The following is a 19,413-nucleotide window of genomic DNA, read 5'->3' on the forward strand; positions in this document are numbered from 1 at the left end:
ATCAAAAGACACAGAGTAATAGAATGGATAAAAAAGCAAGACCCATCTATATGCTGCTTACAAGAGACTCACCTCAAACCCAAAGACATGCACAGACTAAAAGTCAAGGGATGGAGAAAGATATTTCATGCAAACAAGAAGGTGTTGCAGTACTAGTATCAGACAAAATAGACTTCAAAACAAAGAAAGTCACAAGAGATAAAGAAGGACATTATATAATGATAAAGGGCTCAGTCCAACAAGAGAATATCACCATTATAAACATCTATGCACCCAACACAGGAGCACCAACATATGTGAAACAAATACTAACAGAATTAAAGGAGGAAATAGAATGCAGTGCATTCATTTTAGGAGACTTCAACACACCACTCACTCAAAAGGACAGATCCACCAGACAGAAAACAAGTAAGGACACAGAGGCACTGAACAACACACTAGAACAGATGGACCTAATAGACATCTATGGAACTCTATACCCAAAAGCAACAGGATACACATTCTTCTCAAGTGCACATGGAGCACTCTCCAAAATAGACCACATACTAGGCCACAAAAAGAGCCTCAGTAAATTCAAAAAGATTGAAATTCTACCAACCAACTTCTCAGACCACAAAGGCATAAAACTAGGAATAAATTGCACAAAGAAAGCAAAAAGGGTCACAAACACATGGAGGCTTAACAACATGCTCCTAAATAATCAATGGATCAACAACCAAATCAAAATAATTGAGAATGGCCATTCTGCTGGAACAGTCCAGCAAAGGAAACTCCCTGTAGACATCATCACAAGCAGCCTCCTCGCTTGGGTGCTACCATGTGGAAGCTGAGTACAGATGGTATATTTTATTCATTTTTGTAAAGCGTTCTGTTTTGTGTTTACTAATTGGGATGTCATAGTATTTAGCTGTCAGGTTTTGTGCTTTGTTTTGTTTTTAACTTTTGGGGAAATTTTATGTAAAGGGGAATTGGTGTGTATGTGTGTTTATTAAATATGCACACACACACACACATACAGTGCACGTGGTAAAAAGAAACTGGTTAGATAGGGGGTATTTTCTGAAAACTGCAAAAACAATTCAGCAACGTGGCTTGACTCATCACTTTTGGACAAGTCTATCCTAAGAAATCTGTGAAAAGATCTAAAGCCTTTCTCTATATACCCCAGGTTCTTATGAGCCGCTCACAGCAGCCAGCATATGCTAAAACAAGTTATTATGGAAACACACCTGTATCCCCTCACCAATGTATTTTGGTTATTAAATAAATGTATTTTGTCTGACTTTTGTTTATTAAATTGGCCTCATTTGGAGTAGGAAAAAAGTGGAAATCCATGAACACTAAAGGGTTGCATTGACTCTTTCAGAGAGTAGAAGACAACCTAATTCTTTTTCTGAATGCTGCAAGCTTGTCAGGGATTTTTTTTTTTTTTTTGGTCCATTCAATTGTGCCTTCTTTGTGGTATGGTGAGATTGAGGTGCTTCAGGAGATCCCAAGTTTTGTGGAAATTACATTGTCAAACTTGTAAGCCTCCAAAGGGGAAGACAAAAAGGGTGAGAGGGGCCCCTGAAAGTTCATATGACGGGTATGTTCAGTAGCAGAGTGAGGAGATGAAGCCTATGTATATCCTGACGTTTTGTTGCTTATGCTGTGATACGTCATCCTAGCTGAGCTAAGCTCTGTTAACTTCCAAGACCCCAAACAGTACTTTTACTTTGTTTATACAAAAACAAAGACATGTAGCCAATACAAATCAAAGGCCAGAGGTATTTGAATGATGCCGTATTTACAGACCACCATCTCCTGGAATTCTCATCACACTACTTAGACATAAATCGATTACCCCCTTTTGGTTTATGGGGTTTCCTGTTTACAAGTAGAATAGCCCGTTATTTAAGTGCTTAGTTGCCGAGTGAGCCAGGAGTCACTGAGCCTGTGACTTTACCAGGGCTGACTAACCCTCAGCACCACTGTAGGTTTTGCTGCATGTGCAGGTCCTCTTCCTTTTTTTTTTTTTTTTTTTTCTGTTGTTGATTGCTGTTTTTGTTGCTGCAATACTTTACAAACTTGTAGTTTCTTGAGACTTAGTGATTGCTTGGCATCATGTTAACATCACACGACAGAAAATACCACTTGCAGAAGTCTAAAGCCTCGGTGCTAACGTACTACTGAAAAGGAACCAGCAAGTTTGGCAAATAAAAAAAAAAACACTACAGTGAGTTATGGTGGTCAGGAAATCTCTTGACGAAAGCTAACTTCTTTTTTCCAGAGAGGGGTGTGTTTTGTTTTATTTTGTTTTCTTTTGTAATGAAGGATCCACCTGATGCTGACAGTCAGATGTGACTTGGGGGCCCACCGCCAGTGTGGAGACTGAGCTGCAGGTGGGTGGGGAGCCATGAATATGACTTGAAGGGAAAAAATGTCCTTCCCCGTGAGCGCTCCAAGTTCCTTTAGGTTGCTGTCCTGCCCTCTCCCCAGTTGTCTTGAAGAACCAGGAGCCCTGCTGCTGACAGACTCCTGCTTTTCACAGAGGGCTCCAAGGTAGCATTCTCCACGGCCTCTCAGTGATGCTCTCCGCCTAGACCAGACCAATCACCATTGAAATCTTGGTTTTCTCAACCAATTTAAGTCTTCTCCAGGTACGTCAGCCCAGTCTGCCTGAATCCACCCCTTTAGGACTTTCTAGCATCCATTTAATGGGAACTGGGAGAAAAATTAATATTTCAGTGTAAATATTGTTAAAACCAAGATTGCAGTGGAATTCACACACAGTCATAGGCAGTGTTTCATGTAGCGCTCTGGTCCGTCGTCCTCCTGGCCACGGTTGAGATCACCAGTTTTTAGGTGGACATAACATGTACTTGATTCTGCTGAAAGGGACTTAATTATTTCAATAGCTCTTCTGCATTCAAATATTGTACAGTATCTCAGACAAATTGAGATATCTACATGTTTAGAGGAAAGTGATAGGACCAACCTTTAGAATTTATAAAATGTCCAAAAATATAATGGAATTTGATACCTTTTAAAAAATTCTTACTAGATCTGGCTCCTTTACTGAAGCAGATCAGTTTTGCATATAAAACTCTAAAATCGAAATGGACTTAAATTAATCAAACTGAATTACTGAGTTCATGCAGACTACATGTACTTGTAAAATCGTGATTGAACACTGACTCCAAATGTCTGTCCACTAGGGCTTCGTTTTTGCCACAGGACCCGAGCCAGTTTTACATCACTATACTTGAATTATTCCATTAAGTTAATTTGAATTAAAATATATATGGTTTGAAAAAAAATAAAATGAATAAAATATATATAGTTTGCAAAAAGATTCAAATTAATTCAGATTAATCATTCAGATTGGTTTGTGTGTGTTTGTAAGATTAACTTCTGAGGAATCTCAATCATGGTAGGAATCATCAAAGAGTAAAAGCAGGAAAATCTGAAGGATTTTGAAAGATCCTAAAGAAAGAAGCAGGCACTTTCTCAATCAGTGTACAAATGTCAACCTTCGATTAAACTAATACTACCTCCTCCCCAGTGCTGGTGTTCACTTAATATGTATGTGTTTAAGAAAATAAAAAATATGGGAAATTTGTCCAGCATATCAGAAATTTGTAAATGCTATATCTGGTATCCAGAACTTGGCAGTAAAAAGTTTCCTGTGTTCACTATCTCTCCCTTCTTTTAAGTTAACATTTTGAAAATGTAAAACCTCATACCTTGAGATAATCCTTAATTGGGTTCCCTTCCTTTCATACATATTTTTTTCTGTTTATTAAAATCAGCTGTATCCCCAAATTACAGTATCTACAGGTATTTTCACTGATATATAAGGTTAGCTGGAAAATGTATTTATACTATTTTTATTCAGAACTGCCATTCTTTTCAGTGATCTCTATACCTGGAGATGACTAGTCCTGCATTTAAAGCCACACCCACAGGTATAATACGCTTAGTTCTCTAAGCCAAGGATTTACCAGTAAATTGAACTTTTTAGCATAACCATCATGATGTTCAGCTGCCTAGACATCAGATAAACACCACTCAGCAAACTAAGAAACTGTCCTTGACACTCCTTCCCACTCCCGCCTCTTTCCTCACCCCCTTTTCAAAAACCAAAACCTCTGTTATGAGTGTCTTTTTCAGACCATAAGGCAGACTTTAGTAACTTTCTACTTTAAGTACTAAATATCTGGCATTTTAAACTTTCATAGAGTACATTGTGTTGGACACTGGAATAATACTCTTCATTTTCACCTGTGAAATATGACTTTATTGTACTTGAAACACCTCTTTTGCATTTCTCCATTTGTGCCATTCACTAGTGGAGATGAATTGTATTATACCATGATCTACTGGCTTTTTAAAAAGCTGTTAAGTATGCACATTTTTGGTATAGCTATTATCATTTGTATGTATATATTGTATATACACATGAGTGCCCATATGTGTGTATAGATAGGTGGATGTATCTCATACTGTACATTTCCATCAGGGCACTTAAGGTTCTGTTACTTGGTTATTTCAGTCCTCAGTTAAGGCAAGAATGCATGTGTTTCTTAAGAGTGAGTACTCTGGGTTGATATTTATGAAAAGATGGTCATTAGATGCTATCTTTTCTTTTTTAATACCCTCTTAGCACTTGTGTGGGTGGGAAGAAAACTGGGTAAAATGTGGATCCATAAGATGCAATGCAGTAAAAAGTACTGGGGATGGAGCCACTTAGTGTTTCCATGGGTCTGTGTCGTGATACAGTAAAAAATAAGTGATGCGGAGAGAAACGAACCATGGAGATTGAAAAACACTGGTGGTGATTCCTCTGCAAAGATGATAGCCAATCACATAATCTTCATGTGCGCTATCTCTACATTTTTCTTAGTGATGCCGTTGATCCTTGTACTTTCTGTACTCCATTAATACTAATAACTATTAATTTTGCTAAGGACCAAAATAGCCAAGAAAGGAGTTGCGGTTATGGCATCTAAGGTTCTCCTAAACTAAAGTCAACAGGCCATGGCCACTGGGGGAGGGATATGGGGTTGGCAGGGGGCTTTCTCTCTCCAGCTGCCTCTTCCTGCTTGCTAATAGTTCTTCCCGCACCTTCTGCCCCTTCTGAGCCACTACTATATAAGCACAGATTTGGCCCAACACAGCAGCCCTTTCCGACGAATTTTATATGGTCCTGCATATTTTTGTCCCATTCTCCCACTGTAAAGTGTCTAGTGTGTATTCAATTCAGGAAATAATATGTTTAAGTATATAAGTATGAATCGCTATTAGTGATATAAGGAGGTTTCTGTTTTTTAGATAAACTTCTTCCTCTAAGGGGAAAAGTCACATCTTGGGCTGCCATCTTGGAGCTGCTTACCAAAATACAGATCATTATTAAAGAAAAACAAATTCGCTATTCTGTTTTTCCTCATCTAACGTGATAGGGCTCCCACCAGTTTGTAGCATTGCCTTTGAAAAGGCCCTCTAAGTTGGTAAGAACTGGAAGTTTCCCATGCTCAGATTCCTTAAAAGGATGAAGAGTGTGCTGTACATGTAGCAGACTTGCCTCTAGTGCACAAGGACTCTGACTGAAGTGTATTTTGCTGTGTCTCTGGTTATGTTGTCTGAACTTTTATGAAATCATTACAATAGGTCTGCATTGGAAATGCTTCTTTGTGAAAAACTAATTTTATTGAACACTGTCTAGAAAAAGAAATTGAAGCTGTGAACTCTTCCTTTATTGTGCATTTATAATTTCTACTGAATTCTGGTAGCCCTCTTTATAGTCACATGGACTAATTTTTCCCTCATTTATATTCAAATTTACAAAATCTCACTCATACAAGGGAAGACAAACCATTTGGCCTAATGGTAGTCTTCAGATCACAAGTTACCAAGAAGGGACTAACAGTTACCAAAGGGAAAGGGAGTGGGGAGGATGGGTGGAAAGGGAGGGATAGGGGGGAAAAGGAGCATTATGATTACCACACATAATGTGGTGGGTGGGGGCCACGGGGAAGGCAGTATAGCAACTGCAATGTTGTTCATTGTAAGTGTATATTAATGATACCAAAAAATAATAAAAATAAAATAGAAAAAAAAATGATAAATGTGCCAGGTGGGGAACTGAAACTCATTACATTGCTGATGGGAGTGTAAAATGGTGCAACTATTTTGGAAAACTCTTTAACAGATGCTTATCAAGTTAAATAAACATTTACTAGGATAGAGTAAGTCCTTAACTAGTTATCATTTACTCAAAAGAAATTATAACACTGGCACACAGGAACTAGTACACAGCAGCTTTATTCATAATGACCAAAAACTGCAAATAATACAAATATCTATCAATAAATTAATGTATTATAGAATTATGGTATATTCACACAATGAAATACTATGCATCATAATAACAAGGAGTAGAGTACTGATACGTGGCAGTAACACAGGTGACTATGGAAAGCATTATGTTCGGCCAAATCCAGAAACAAAATAGCACATACTATACAATTTCCCTAAATTCTCTAACAGGCAAAATTTGTCTAAAGTAATAGATCTACAGTTGTCTGCGGTTGTCTGGGGCTAGTAGGGGGCAGAAAAGGGGATGTGAGAAGTGCAAACTTATGAACAACGTATGGAAGGATCTGTATGAAATGCTAATATTTCTCTCTTAAAGTAAGTAGGGCTGTGAAGAGCATTGCCTGTTAGCCTAGACATCTGTATTACCTAAATTTTTGTAGCAATCGCTCATAATTTTAAGAAATTTTGTTCTAAATTTGAGAAAAATAAAACAATATTTTAAAAACCACAACACATACTCTAATTAGGGAGACTACCCAAATGGCTATTAGCAAATTTTTTAATCCACAAAAGACTAACGCATTTTTAAAAATTACTTATGTGACAATTCCAACATTGATGTCAAAACATTTGAATCGAACACAAGAACAGAAACATCCAGATTAAGGGTTAATGTTCCTTAAATATATACATATCATTCAAATCACTCAGAAAGTACCTAATCTGCCAATATATAAATGGCCAAAGGATTTCAACATTCCATAAACAGGTAATAGAGATAATTGGGAGAAGTCAAAACCTGAAGCATAATGGGTGTAGTCATGAGTTTTCTGATTCCGTTTTCCTCTATCTCCTGGCTTTGACCTAAGAGTTGCCTGAGTAACTATTTTGATAGTGGTGATGACAAGAAAACCCTTAAAAGGAGTCCCCTTCTTCTATCCCCAAGGGGACCCTGTGACCTGGAGATGGTGAGGAAATATGCTGGGGTTTTTTCCTACTCTTTTTCCTCTTCGCCCTAGACTTGCAGTGCCAGAGGAACAGAAAAACCCTGTGAGAAAAACCTTTCTCTCAGGCCAGAAAAGCTAGAAACAGGGCCTCTGTTGCCCAAACAGTATGAGGAGAATTGCCATTATGTTTTTTTTCCTTTTCTCTCCTTTCTGCACTGTATGCAAGGACAGCCCCAGTTACGGGGAACTGTACAATGCAGAAGTCTAAGGGCGTCTGTGTCTTTCTGACCAAAGTAACTGGGAAAAGGCCACTGGAAACTGAAGAGAATGGGGGAAATCATGGAGAGGAAACAACTGGAAAAGACATGCCTATCCTGGGTATAAAGTAATACAAGTAACTTGTGTTTGTATAAAATAGACTCAGAAAGTATAGCAAAGGCTATGAGAAAGAGAACTAATAATGTATGATATATACTATTGCCTAAGTCCTAGACTATCACTGAGAGACATAGCACAGGCCAAATGTAAAGAGCACAGGGAAAGTTTTGAAAGTAGAACTGGTATTAGAACCGCCACCCACAGAAAGTGAGACAGAACGTGTCATCTACACTGGTTGCTGTCTGCTAAAACAAACAAATCAACCTCCAGAAGATGCAAACATGACTCAGAAATGACAATATCATATTCAAAATGACCAGAATAAAATCCAAAATTTACTGCACATGCTAAAACAAACAACACACACACACACCACTGGAGAATGTGACAAATTATCAAGGGAAAGAAAGGACAGATGCCTATTTTGAGAAGCCTAATGTTGGAATTGTCACATAAGACTTTAAAGCAGCTATTATAACCATAGTAAATGCAGTAATGGTTAACACTCTCAAAATAGTTGGAAAGACTGAAGTTCTTAGCAGAAAAATAAGAACTATAAAAGAAGATCCACATCGAGAAATTTAGAACTGAAAAATATAATTACCAGAAATTACAAAAGAAATTGCATGGGCTCAACCGCTGAACAGAGATGATAGAAGGGTCTGTAAACTTGAAGATAACAGAGCAGCAGAAATTATCTACACTGAAGAAAGACAGGAAAAAACACTGGAAAAAATGAATACATCCTTAGAAACTTGTGGGACAGTATCAAACTGTCTAAACTTCACATTATAGGTGTTATATAAAGGAAAAGAGAATTTTATTTTTTTAGAGAAAATAATTCTTACTCAAAGCAGGAAAGAGCCCAGATTTGACAAAAACATAAATTTAGAGATTCAAGATGCTCAGCAAGCCCCAAACAGAGCAAATTCAAAAGAGTTTAGGCCTGATAAGGCCTAAAATTAAAATCAGTAACAAACAGGCCTGATAAGGCCTAGACATGTCATAATGCTAAAAAGCAAAGATAAACTAAAATTTGAATGATCACAGATTTCTCATAAAATACAGTGGAGGCCACAGAATGTCGAATGATTAAGGTGAGGAAAGGAAAGAACTGCCAACCCAGAAGAGAATCCTTTATCTAAGCAAAAGTCTTGTAGAATGAATGCAAAAAGCAGAGAGAGAGAGAGAGAGAAAGACTTAGATGAAGGAAAGCTAAGAGAATCTGACCTCCATTAAGGGAAATGTAAAATATCAAACAAAAGACAGCTGAAGGCTGTATTAATACTACATGAAATATTCAGAGCTTCAGAGCTAGGAAAATTACAAGGAGTAGAGAGAGACATTACATAATGTCATGATTCCATTCATCAAATTATTTAGGCCTGCTCTAATCTTTTTTATGTCCCTCCTACTGACTTTGGGCATCATTTGTTCTACTTTCTCTAGTTTTGTTAATTGTGAGTTTAGACTGTTCATATTGGATTTTTCTTCTTTCCTGAGGCAGGCCCGTATCGCAATATACTTCCCTCTTAGCACGGCCTTCGCTGCATCCCACAGATTTTGCAGTGTTGAATTAGTGTTGTCATTTGTCTCCATATATTGCTTGATCTGTTTTTATTTGGTCTTTGATCCATTGATTATTTAGGAGCATGTTGTTAAGCCTCCATGGGTTTGTAGGCTTTTTCATTTTCTTTGAGTAATTTATTTCTAGTTTCATACTATGGTGGTCTGAGAAGGTGGTTCAATTTCAATATTTTTGAATTTACTGAGGCTCTTTTTTGTGGCCTAGTATATGGTCTATTCTTGAAAACGTTCCCTGTGCACCTGAGAAGAATGTGTATCCTGTGGCTTTTGGGTGGAGTGTTCTGTAGATATCTGTTAGGTCCATCTGTTCTAATGTGTTGTTCAGTACCTCTGTCTCCTTACTTATTTTCTGTCTGGTTGATCTGTACTTTGGAGTGAGCGGTGTGTTGAAGTCTCCTAAAATGAATGCATTGCTTTCTATTTCCTCTTTTAATTCTGTTAGTATTTGTTTCACATATGTAGGTGCTCCTGTGTTGGGTACATAGATATTTATAATGGTTATATCCTCTTGTTGGACTGATCCCTTTATCATTATGTAATGTCCTTCTTTGTTTCTTGTGACTTTCTTTGTTTTGAAGTCTACTTTGTCTGATACAAGTACTGCAATTCCTGCTTTTTTCTCCCTATTAGATGCATGAAATATCGTTTTCCACCCCTTTACTTTCAGTCTGTGTATGTCTTTGGGTTTGAAGTGAGTCTCTTGTAGGCAGCATATAGACAGGTCTTGTTTTGTTATCCATTCGGTGACTCTATGTCCTTGGATTAGTATATTCAAACCATTTACATTTAGGGTGATTATCGATAAGTATGTACTTATTGCCATTGCAGGCTTTAGATTCATGGTTACCAAAGGTTCAAGGGTAACTTCCTTACTATCTAAGAGTCTAACTAAACTCAGTTAGTATGCTATTACAAACACAATCTTAAGGTTGTTATTTTTTTCTCTTTGCCTTTTTTCCTCCTCCATTCTTTATATATTAGGTATCATATTCTGTACTCTTTTTCTATCCCTTAACCTACATTGGGGTAGTTCATTTAATTTTACATTTGCTTAGTAATTAATTATTCTGCTTTCTTTACTGTGGTTTTATCACCTCTGGTGACAGTTATTTAGCTTTAGGAACACTTCCATCTATAGGAGTCCCTCCAAAATACACTGCAGAGACAGTTTGTGGGAGGTAAATTCTCTCAGCTTTTGCTGATCTGGAAATTATTTGATCTCTACTTCAACATTAAATGATTATCTTGCTGGGTAGAGTATCTTGGTTCCAGGCCCTTCTGCTTCATTGCATTAAATACATCATGCCACTTCCTTCTGGCCTGTAAGGTTTCTGCTGAGAAGTCTGATGATAGCCTGATGGGTTTTCCTTGTATGTGATCTTTTTTCTGTCTCTGGCTTCTTTTAATACTCTGTCCTTACCCTTGATCTTTGCCATTTTAATTATTATATGTTTTGGTGTTGTCTGTCTTGGCTCCCTTCTGTTGAGAGATTTGTGCACCTCCACGGCCTGAGAGACTATCTCCTTCTGCAGATTGGGGAAGTTTTCAGCAATTACCCCCTCAAAGACACTTTGCCTTTTTCTCTCTCTTCTTCTGGTACCCCTCTAATATGAATATTGTTCCATTTGGATTGGTCACACAGTTCTCTCAATATTCTTTCATTCCTAAAGATCCTTTTTTCTGTGCCTCAGCTTCTTTGTTTCCTCTTCTCCACTTTCTTTTTCATTTATCCTCTCCCCCACCATATCTAATCCACTTTTAAATACCCCTTTTGTACTCTGTAATGAATGGATCTCTGTGATGATTTATTTCCTGAGTTCTTGAATGTTTTTCTGTACCTCCATGGTCATGTTTATGATCTTTTTGGAATATATTTCAGGAAGGTTGATGAGTTCATTTCATTTTCACTTGACCCTTTTTAATGTGTTTTGGGGATTTTGGTTTGAACCAGGCTCCTTTGACATTTCATATTTGTATGTGGCACCCTCTAGTACCCAGACATTTGTTCTCTGAGCTGAGTTTCCTGCTCATGTTCTGGCATTTGGCTTGTAACCTACAACACTGGAGAGGAAAGAATGAAACAAAGCAAAACCTTTTTCTTTCAAAACCATCTTAGACCAGTCTACTATCAACTAAGTAGGTAATTCATGTAGGAGATCCCAGTCAACAGCTTCTAATAAAATTTCATCTGAAAAAGCATACAAGCTAGATGGTTCTAAAATTTAAATGGGAATGTAAAGGACCTAGAATAGCCAAAATTTTGAAGGGGCATAAAAAGTTGGTAAATGTCCATCAGCATAGCAAAATGATGTAGAATCACTACTTGTCCTCTCTGTTGTACAGCCCTCCCTCCCCTTTCTCCCTCCCCCCATGCATGCTAATCTTAATACCCCCTTTCTTCTTCCCCCGCCCTCCTTATCCCTCCCTGCACACCCATCCTCCCCAGTTCCTTTCCCTTTGGTACCTGTTAGTCCATTTTTGGATTCTGTAATTCTGCTGCTGCTTTGTTCCTTCAGTTTTTCCTTTGTTCTTATACTCCTCAGATGAATGAAATCATTTGGTATTTCTCTTTCTCCACTTGGCTTATTTCACTGAGCATAATACTCTCCAGCTCCATCCATGTTGCTGCACACGGTAGGATTTTCCCTCTTCTTATGGCTGAGTACTATTCCATTGTGTATATGTACCACATCTTCTTTATCCATTTATCTACCGATGGACATTTAGGTTCCTTCCAATTTTTGGCTATTGTAAATAGTGCTGTGATAAACATGGGGTGCATCTGTCTTTCTCAAACTTGATTGCTGTGTTCTTAGGGTAAATTCCTAGGAGTGGAATTCCTGGGTCAAATGGTAGGTCTGTTTTGAGCATTTTGAGGAACCTCCATACTGCTTTCCACAATGATTGAACTAATTTACATTCCCACCAGCAGTGTAGGAGGGTTCCTAGGAAAGGAAAGTTTTTAACAAATTCTGCTGTAACAACTGGTTCTCTGTATTCAAAGTAAATAAATGCTTAATCATGCTATATATAGAAATTAATTTGAAAAGTCACTTGACCTAAACCTAAAATCCAGAGTCATACAGCAGAATAAAACACAGAATATTGTCATGACCTTGGGGTCAGCAAATATTTCTTGGTAGGACACAAAAACACTGACTATAATGAAAAAAATGTACAAACTGGATTGTTAGAGACAAAATTCACATAATGTATGATTAATCATTTAAAGTAAACAATTCAGTAGTGTTTAGTATATTCATGATGTTTTGCAAGACTGCCCGTATCTAGTTACAAAACATATATAATATTTCAGAAGAAAACCCTGTGTGTTTTAAGCAGTTGCTCCCCCATCTCTCCTTCTGGTAACCACCAAAATATTTTCTGTCTATGGCTTATGTATTTTGAATGTTTCATATAATATGTGACCTGTTGTATCTGGCTTCTTTCACCTAGCATGCTTCCAAGATTCATCCATATTGTATAGGATGTATCAGTACTAAATTCCTTTTTATGGCTGAATAATATTCCACTGTATGCTCATACTCTCATTTGTTTATCCATTTATTTGTTGCTGGACCTCTGTGTTGTTTCCACCTTTTGGCTATTGTGAAACTGCTGTTACTTTATAGATCCTGAAAAAGGAGCCAGGTGTTGAGACTTTGATTATTGCTTTTTCTCTCCCCATACATTTACCTCTCCATGTGATTTTCTCCTATACTTTCTTCTGCGAATTCCCCACTCCAACTATGTGGACATTTTGCCACCATACCCCTCCCTTTTTTTTTTTTTTTTTTTTTTTGAGAGGGCATCTCTCATATTTATTGATCAAATGGTTAACAACAATAAAATTCAGTATAGGGGGGTCAACGCTCAATGTACAATCATTAATCCATCTCAAGCCTAATTCTCGTCAGTCTCCAATCTTCTGAAGCATAACGAACAAGTTCTTACATGGTGAGTGAATTCTTACATAGTGAATAAATTCTTACATGGTGAACAGTACAAGGGCAGTCATCACAGAAACTTTCGGTTTTGATCATGCAATATGACCTATAAACCATCAGGTCAAATATGAATATTCGTTTGATTTTTGTACTTGATTTATATGTTGATCCCACATTTCTCCTATTATTAATATTATTTTTATTTTTAATAAAATGCTGAAGTGGTAGGTAGATGCAAGATAAAGGTAGAAAACATAGTTTAGTGCTGTAAGAAGGCAAATGTAGATGATCAGATGATCAGGTGTGTGCCTATGGACTAAGTATTAATCCAGGCTAGACGAGGGCAGCAAGACATCCACGGATGCAGAAGATTTCTCTCACAGCAGGGGGGGTGAGGTTCTGAGCCTCACCTCTGTTGATCCCCAAATTCTCACCTGATGGCCCCCCTGCGACTGTGACTGTCTTAGGTTGTTCCTCCCTTGAGGAATCTTACCCGTCTCTGGCTAACCAGTCATCTTCCGGGGCCATACAGGGAGATGTAAAGTTGCATGCCCCTCCCTTTTTATATGCCTAAGAAAAGTTAGTACACACACACAAAATTATAAACCAATCTCTTTGGAGAGCAAGAGTTAGATGAAATAATAACAGCTCCAATCAGTCAATATATAATAAGAATAACATAAATTATGAAGAAGGATGATTAGAAAACTGGTTAATATTAATGAAGTATATTTCATGGATCAGAGGAGAAAAATAGGACCATCCTAGTTTTTAAGGTCTTAGTAAACTAAATCTTGAGGAGTACTTCCTTTGCATGATAAAAATTTATATTTAATTAACACTTATTGAGAAACAGCATATGCAAGGCATCGTGTTATGTTTTAGTGATTCAAACATTAAATAAAGCAAATTCCTGCTCTGAAGAACCTAAAACATGTGATATTACTCACAAAACATTAACAGTCTTTTCTGCAGCAGACTATCTCACACCTGGGAGTTAATCCGAAGGAAGTAATTCAAATTAAGATACTTTCATAATGTACATTGCAGTGTTATTTTTAGGAGCAAAATCTCTTAACCTTAATGTCCCACAATAGGGGAATACTTGTGGAAATTTCTTCACATTAACTCAATGGACTATGATGCATCCATTATTAAGTTTCCCTCAGTAACCACAATGTGCCAACAAGCTAGCACATAGACTAAATTAGTTCAAAGACCCTGCAGTAATATTGAACTCTATATGTGAAGTAAAATAAGTTGCAAAAAGTATAACAGAGTTTTTCAACTGCTGCCATCACTGACATTTTGGATCAGGCAATGCTTCCATGGGGGCCAGGGGTTTGTCCTACACACTGCAGGATATTTCACAGCCTCCTTGACCTTCACCAGTGGGCCAGCACACCCTCCTGCTTGGTTTTGGTAACTGAAACCATCCCCACATGTTGCCACATGTCCCCTGCGGGGCAGGCTTGCTTTGGTCAAGTATATTGTGTATTTGACATATAACACAATATTCTATATATAGTTTGACTACAATTATGTAAAAACCAATATTGAAAAGAATAAAAATGGGGAGAAACAATGAGGAAGTATTACTTGCTATAATTATTTGAGGTAGGGCAGGGAAGTGGCACAAGCATCATGATTAACTTTCCTAAAAATGTTGAGATAGAAATAGTATAGTAAGAACAGGAGGAACTGTGTGTTAAGGCTAAGATCCCATTTTTTTTTTAACGTGGGAGTTAGGAGGTGAGATTTCTAACATTTTATGGTAATCAGCCAATAACCGACCCTATCTTAAGGCAGGGCAAGTAGTCCTAAATGATGTGTCCCCATTGCTTGAGGGTAACCACTACCTTGGAGAAGAACAGGATTAAGAAATTCCCTGTGTTAAGTTTATCTTACAGAATATCGAGAAGATAGACTATAGATGAGGATACTCACCAGAGATAGACATCATGAGACCACATGTCAAGCCTGCACCACCTCCCCCCACCTCCCTTTGCCCCCGTCTTGAAAGCCTTAAAAGACAGAATCCTAAGCCTTTAAGTCTGCCTCCTCTCTCAGGTTGCCCACACTCTCCTTTCTTCAAGTGTGTACTTTTTGCCTTAAATAAAGACATCTCACTGCTCAACTTACTGTGTCTTGTCTTCATGCTCTTCCAGTAGTAAGTGTTTTTGTTACTTGGCTATTTCATTCTATTTTCCAGACTGAAGTACATGTCTTCATTCTGTCTCTGTTCTACTCCAGACAAGAAAGGAAAGGCTACTGAGATTTCTGATTTGGGCTTACAAGTTACCATCACCTGGGTGACCGGGACAGGACTGCAGCTGTATGATCATGCTCTTGAGTAGCCTGCCTGAAAATCTTTGACTTTTGGAAGCTCTTAGAACATAATCTCAGTCCATCCAATGCTCTGTGGCTCCCCCAAAACCTGGGGTGGTAGGGCCTTTGTTCCCACACTGTGCAGATTCAAGTAGACACTGGACGCCAGGAGAGTCTGGCTTCACGAGTTAGCAAGGGAATTTCCTTATGCCGAGCAGGAGTTCAGTGAGTATCCCTTTCCTCCCTCTGCTCTTCCTTGATCTCTGTTGCCTGCAGGGCGGCTGCATTCACTATTACTCTCACTTTAATGAGTTCTTTCCTTACCTACACTCCTTCGACCTCTTTGAGAATTCTTTCTTGTTCAGAGTCAAGAGCCCTCCCCACCCAACACCCCTAACCTCCTTTCCCTCCAAAACCCCCCTGTCCAGGTTGAGGTTTCACCTAGTACTCAGGGAGAAACCTCACCAGAAGCAGCTTCCAGACACCATATTAATAGAATTCTGATTACAATTCCTTTTCTCAATTTTCTCATCATTTTATCAGTAAACACAGTGCATTTTTAAGATGTGCATTCTAAACAGTCCAGTTTAGGAAGAGCTCTCAGCCCAAGGATACTAGCAATATTCTCTGGCAGTACCACTTCTCCCTGGTGGGCTGATGTGTGGTTCTTCATTTCCTTTATACCTTCCCTGAGTTCTAGCACTCTGCAGGGGCCTTGGCTAGCTGCACATCTCCCTGGGTGTGTGTATCAAGATCATCCACTTCTGCTTATAGCCGTTTCCAAATGACTGTAATTTCTGCTGCACCTTTGATATCGACCGTGATGATTAATTCTATGTGCCAACTTGACTGTGCAATGGAGAGCCCAAATGTTTGGGCAAACCTTATTCTGGGTGTTTCTCTGAGGGTGTTTGGGGATGAAATTAACATTTACATCAGTAGATTGAATAAAGCAGACTGTGTAATGTGTGTGAGCCTCAAACAATCAGTTGAAGGTCTACTTAGAACAAAAAGTCTGACCGCCACCTGAGTAAGAGAGGATTTTCCTGTTTGACAATCTTGAACTAGGACATCAGTGCTGTTTCTGTCTTGGACTCAAACAGAAACATTGGCTTTTCCTAGGTTTCAGGTATTTGAACTCAGACTGAAAACTAAACCATCAGCTTTTCTGGATCCCCAGCCTGCAAAATCACTCTGCAGATCTCGGGGCTTGTCAGTCTCTGTAACTGCATGAGCAAATTCCTCATAAGAACTTATATATATGTTTGTTCTTCTCTGCAGAACACTAGCTTATACACCAATAAAGGTTTACCTCCAGGCCCAAGGACTGGGCCTTTCCAGAAAAACTCCATGAGAAGATGTCACCAGCCTTGTAAATTCATCAGAATCAAACACAAGACTCACTACTCTGGTTTCCACATCTAGTTCTCAAAAGGCTTTGACCCTGGGCTGGCTACCATGTTGCTTAGCCCTACTCAGATCTGACCTTTCTCAGTGGGCAAACCCACAGTGACCTTCCCCTTTGATTCTTCTTTTACTCTAAAGACATGGTTTTGGCAAACTCTCCATATATACCCTAGAAACAACTACAACTTGCCTGTGTACTGTTTTCACTTCACCTTCAGCGCTGGAAGCTGATAGAGATTGACAATGCCCTTGTCCTGCTATGTGACTGAGAGAGGACAACTCTGTCTAGCTCATTGAGCATTTTTGGAAATGCAGCAAAAATGTATTCTGACTGATGCCTTTGCTCAAAACGTGGCCCCTGTGACTAGATGTTGCTTTACCACCCGGTGATGGAGAAGGCATTAGACAGGGCACAGCGTATACCAACACAGCCAATCACCCAGGGGCACTGGAGCCTCAGGGTGCCCAGGAGCTTTGGGGGGCAGGAGAACTTGCTTCAAGGTTCCAAATATCCAAGTGTTCCTGGAATATGTTACCTTGTGACATGGACCAGGAAGGAGTCTGGATTTAAATGATGAAATTATGGGATCATGGGACTGAAGATATTGCTCTTAGCAGAACCAAAAGAACTCTGACCAGGGTCATGTTGCTGAAACAGACAGACTGAGTAATGAAGGAAAACTAACTTAGTCAGTCATGCACAGTTTTCTCCTTGTCTCACCTATTCAAACTATTTTGTAGGGTGTTTGTAAGAATCAAATGAAATAATAACTAATAGAAAATACTTACATAGAACTTAATACATGCTAGGCATTGTTTTAAGCACTTTACATGCATAAACTTGTAACAGTGGTAAAACATTAAAACTTATAAAAAACATTCTGTGAAGGTAATATGCGATTATTAGAAATAAAATTACTAATTATTGTTCTCATGCCCTTTTGCATGGGAAATTATATCCAGAGCAGGTTCTTGCTATAACAAGATATTGCAGTGACCACTGAGGTAGTAATGGTGACCAGGAAACAAATGATCTAGCCAGGCAGATGGGACAAGCTGTACTAACTCTAGGAAGCCTCGTGGCCTTCCCCACATGATAGAATCTGCCTTCCCCAGCAGAAGCACACGACACTGACAAGCTGCTTAATGCACAGCTGTCAGACCTTAAATTGCCCAGGTTGTCATTTCTGACTATTCTCATCAGCCCATTACTCTCTGTCCTACGGAAGCCACATGGCTTTATCTTTCCTTCCTTTATTCTTGATTGCATCTCCCAAGTACTGACCATATTTCCCAAGCTTTGGTCTCCAAACTGATCAGACACAGTGGCACCAAACAAAAGAGAACTGGCTCCTCATTACTTGACTCAATCAAGTCTGTTTATTGAACTGCATGGCTCAAGACTGAAAAGTCACTCACTTTCAAAAGGAGAGCTGAAGATTTATGTCTGTTGCCAAAGAAAAGAGATGAGCAGAGCAGGGTGCAGACTCGCCTGTCCCCCAGGCTTCTGCCCTGTGATTAAGGTGATTATTCATCAGTCCTGGGGTCCAGTTATTGTCTCAAGATAATTATCCACAGAGCATTTCCCACTCTCCAAAGTGTTGTGGTTTGGGTGATAAATCATGTGGTCAGTCCATTTATGATCCTCTCTGGGATGCTGCATCTGGGGGTGGTGCAGACACACTGAGAGTGGGGGCTGGAGGAGCAGGGCACTAAACCCGGTTCCACCACTGGCTCCAGGGGCTTAGGCAACTCCTTTCCCCTCTTGGATCCTCAGCTTTCCTGTCTGCAAAATGGACACGTTTCCTGCTGATGTCTTCACAGATTTGTGGTGAGAAATAAGTGGCATATTGGTGTGAAAGCACTTGATCAGCTTTGGACCACTAAATTTAGATGAAAGATCTTTTTAGGATGACACTATAGATCGGGAGCCCATAATTTCGTTCTATTATCCAATAATTTACTTGGAGGTTTTTCTGTTATGCAGTTGAGAAGAATCCATTTTAGAACACAGACTACCATTGGGAACAAATGACTTGTCTACACCTGACATTGTGCAGATCTCATACTGTAAGGTTTCCCACCTTTTGCAAATTCTGTCTCCTTCCCATTCCCACCCTAATAAAGGGTCACCATGGAATTCATCCCAAAACAACATGGCTGATATTTTTGCATACTATCAAAGAACTTGATGGTCCAAATGCTTTGTGAAGATGTACATTCTTGGTCACTGAGCCTGAAGTTTTCTAGGACCTTTATTCTTCTGTGGCTAAGAAAAGTCTGAACATTGGTTGCTAAAACTCAGGGATCTGACTGCACAAATTTCCTAATAGAATTGTCTTCTAATGCCAAATCCTGTGTTCACCTTTTCACCATATAGGAAAGGAGTTCTGACTTCCTGTAATGATGTGATGTGCTTCTCTGGGCAGGTCTGCAAAGATCTAGTACCCATTAGGTTCCACTACTGAGAAGGGGTCAGCATCCATGGCAAAAATTCGTAGGTTTGTTTGCCAGAAACAGGC

This window comes from Manis javanica, chromosome 4 (assembly GCF_040802235.1).
Source record: "Manis javanica isolate MJ-LG chromosome 4, MJ_LKY, whole genome shotgun sequence".
In the NCBI taxonomy this organism is placed as follows: domain Eukaryota; kingdom Metazoa; phylum Chordata; class Mammalia; order Pholidota; family Manidae; genus Manis; species Manis javanica.